Source organism: Hippopotamus amphibius, chromosome 15, assembly GCF_030028045.1.
Source record: "Hippopotamus amphibius kiboko isolate mHipAmp2 chromosome 15, mHipAmp2.hap2, whole genome shotgun sequence".
In the NCBI taxonomy this organism is placed as follows: domain Eukaryota; kingdom Metazoa; phylum Chordata; class Mammalia; order Artiodactyla; family Hippopotamidae; genus Hippopotamus; species Hippopotamus amphibius.
This window is the reverse complement of record NC_080200.1, coordinates 10,970,137-10,974,260: the sequence shown is the minus strand read 5'-3', so window position 1 is coordinate 10,974,260 and position 4,124 is coordinate 10,970,137.

Genomic DNA, 4,124 nt, shown 5'->3' with positions numbered 1-4,124 from the left:
TTTACCAAAGAAGATATACAAATGCCTAACAGATATATGAAAAGGTGCACCACATCGCTCTGCATCAGAGAAATGCAAATCAAAACCATAGATGAGCTATCACTTCAAGCCTGTCAGGTGGCTATTCTCAAAAAGGCAAGAGCTAGCAAGTGTCAGTGAGGCTGTGGAGGAAAGGGAACCCTGCTGCACTGTTGATGGGAATGTAAGTTGATGCAGCTTCTATGGACAATGGTATGGCTGTTCCTCAAAAAAATTAAAAAATGGAACCACCATATGGTCCAGAAATCCCATTTTGGGTATATATCCAAAGGAAATAAAATCAGGATTGGTCAATTATCAGTATCACTTCCAGATCACGATAGATTGAATCTTCCTTCATTCAGGAGAAAGGGGATAATCAGTAATCGGAGTAACTGAAGGCTCACCCTCCTGCATTTGGGAGGAGCAGGGGTAAAGGTCAAAGTTGCTATTTAAAATTTAAATTGAAGTATAGTTGGTTTACAATGTTGTGTTAATTTCTGCCGTACAGCAAAGAGATTCGGTTATACATATGCATACATTTTTTTAAAAGTATTATTTATTTATTTAATTGGCTGTGTTGGGTCTTTTTTGCTGTGCGTGGGCTTTCTTTCTAGTTGCAGTGAGTGGGGGCTCCTGTTCGTTGCGGTGCGCGGGCTCCTCATTGCCGTGGCTTCTCTTGTTGCGGAGCTCAGGCTCTAGGAGCATGGGCTTTAGTAATTGCAGCATATGGGCTCAGTAGCTGTGGTGCACGGGCTTAGTTGCTTCACAGCATGTGGGATCTTCCTGGAGCAGGGATTGAACCCGTGTGCCCTGCATTGGCAGGCGGATTCTCAATCACTGTGCCACCTAGGAAGCCCTACATTCTTTTTTATATTCTTTTCCATTATGGTTTATCACAGGATATTGAATATAGTTCCCTGTGCTCTACAGTAGGACCTTGTTGTTTATCCATCTGATATATAATAGTTTGCATTTGCTAACTCCAAACTCCCAATCCATCCCTCCCCACCTCCCTGCCCCCTTGGCAACCACAGCTGTTTAATTTTTAATTGGAAAGAGGTACCTTACATCTCTGCGGAGAAATTTGAAAATTTATATCATTCAGGTAAACAGAAAAAATGCAAAATGGTTTCTACAATAAGATCACAAATATGTAAATGTTTTGATAAAAAAAATTACAAAAATAAGACACTCTCAAATACCCAAAAGATGTAAGTACCCACAAAAGAACAATATCAAAAGCTAAGAGCAGTCGATTGCTTTTGTATGCTGTGGTTATGATTTTTTCCCCCTCTCTTAGCGTTTAGATTTTCAGTTTCATAAACTCCTCATAGGTGAGGATAGCCCAGGTATAGTTCAGTGCCTGGTGCAATACCTGTTTGTTGAGTGAATAAATGAATCAATTCACTCAGTATTCAGTACCCATTTGCTGAGTGAATAAGTGAAGATACTTTTAAAAGTTGTGCATTTGAACGAGGACCTCTGTTCTACAGGTGAAGAAAAATAGTCAAAGTGAGGCTGTGTAATTGACCCAGAAAACTTTTCTTCCTCCTCTGAACTGTGATATTGACTTTTTGCGTGGAATGAAGAAGCCCCTTACCTGAGAGTCTTGGGTCTCCTAACCCGTGTGACTTAAAAAAGTGAAAATATTGTAAAATAATTAGAAATTGATGAGTTTTGTGTATTGATTACTTTCATTTTAATGTAACAACTATAACTTTGTATCATTTTTAATAACGGTTGTGTTGATCAACTTCTTGCCGGGTTATGGAGAATTTCACAACGGTCTTTTGCTAGCTGGTATAAACAATGCAAGAATTTTAATCTCATCCCTTCTGATTGAGGTAGGAGATGAATAGGCCCCTTGGGCTGAACAGTTGGAGTTTGTCAAGCAGAGGAAATTGGAGCTTTGTTTTCCCTAGACACTCCAAGGACAAAGTTAATGGCAGGAGTTGAGCTCTGTTGGAGTAAAGAGATAAGACGACCACATCTATCGATCCTGAGGTCAAGGAAACCTCCCTGACTGCACGTGTGCATGAAGGCTCCTAGGGGGTCAAAAAAGGAGGGGTTGTCGTCCCACAATAGATGTTGTCAAACCTCTCATTAGCCTCTGTGGGGGAATCCATCTTGGGAAAAAAGAAGGGCACGCATATTGGGGAAGACCTTGGACAGGTCAGGTGTGGGAAAAGAAATGAGATAATTTGCCGGAGGAAAACAAAGACCCTGAGAACTGCCCCTGTATAAATGACTTAACTGCCTCTTTACTCTGCTTCTCCTCGTTAGGGAGGACACCACACCCGTGCCTTGCTTCCGCCTTAAATAAATAAACTACTTCTGCTCTCCCACAGGTTGTGCTGTGCTCATGATAATAAACTTTGGGGACTTCCCTGGAGGTCCAGTGGTTAAGAATCTGCCTTCCAATGCAGGGGATGCAGTTCGATCCCCGGTCAGGGAAATAAGATCGCGCACCCCAAGGGGCGACTTATCCCTCGCGCCACAAGAGCCAGGGCAACCTTGCTTCTAGCCTCTAGCCCTTGGTGGACTAGCAGCTAGAATTCCTGGGTTTTTTTTTCCAGGCTACCCAGGCTCAATTCCTGGGCAGGGAACTAATATCTCCTCTCAAGACCGGTCACTGCTGTCTCTCCAAGATCATGATCGTGTCACACCAAACCCTCCCCCAGGTCATGTCACGCCTTCTTCTTCTTCTTTTTTTCCCACAAGCCTTCTGTTTATTTTCTTTAACAACTGTATTGATACAACTCACATATGCTACAATTCACCTATATGAAGTGCACAATCTAATCACGTTCAAAACAGTCACCAAATTTAGAACATTTTTGTCAGCTCAAAAAGAAACCCTGTACCCTTTAACTATCACCCCCCACTCCCACCATCAACCCCCATCCCTCAGAAACCACTACTCTACTTTCTGTCTCTATACATTGCCCTGTTCTGAACATTTTCATATGAACATTTTCATATCATACAATGCATTGTCTCTCTAGACTAACTTCTTTCACTTAGAATAATGTTTTCAAGGTTCATACATGTTGTCGCATGCATCAGTATTTCATTCTTTTTTATGGCCAAATACTATCCCGTTGTATGCAAACACCACATTTTATTTATCCATTCATCAGTTGATGGCCATTTGGGTTGTTTCTATCCTTTGGTTGTTATGAATGGTACTGGTATAAACATTTGTGTATAAGTTTTTGTGTGGATACATGCTTTCACTTCTCTGAGATATATATACTTAGAGTGAAATTGCTGTGTCATATGGTAACTCGTTTAACTTTTGAGGAACTGCCAAATTATCTTCCAAAGCAGCTGCACCAGATAATATTCCCACCAGCAATGTATAAGGGTTCCAATTCCTTCACGTCCTCACCAACACTTATTATCTGACTTTTTTATTCTAGCCATACTAGCAGGTGTGAAGTGGAATCTCACTGTGGTTTTTGTTTTTCTGTTTTTTTTTTTTTTTTTTTGGCTGTGTTGGATCTTCGTTGCAGTGCGTGGGCTTCTCATTGCCATGGTTTCTCTTGTGGAGCACGGGCTCTAGAACACAGGCTCAGTGGTTGTGGTGCACAGGCTCAGTAGTTGTGGCACACAAGGTTAGTTGCTCCGCAGCATATGGGATCTTCCCAGACCAGGGATCAAACCCGTGTCTCCTGCATTGGCAGGTGGATTCTTAATCACTATGCCACCAGGGAAGTCCCTCAATGTAGTTTTCATTTGTATTTCTCTGATGAATGATGATGTTGGATATCTTTTCATGTGCTTATTGGCCATTTATATCTCTTCTTGGAAGAAACAGCCATTCAAATATCTTGACCATTTTTATATTGGATTATTTATCTTTTTATTATTGAGTTGTAAAAATTCTTCATATATTTTGGATATATATCTTATCAGACATAGGATTTTAAAAAATTTTCTCCCATTCTGTGGGTTACCTTTCCACAATTATCTAGTTTTTTTTTTTAATTGGAGTATAGCTGATTTACAATGTTGTGTTAGTTTCAGGTGTATAGCAAAAGAATAAGTTATACATATACATACACGCATTCTTTTAAAATTCTTTTCCCATATAGGCCATG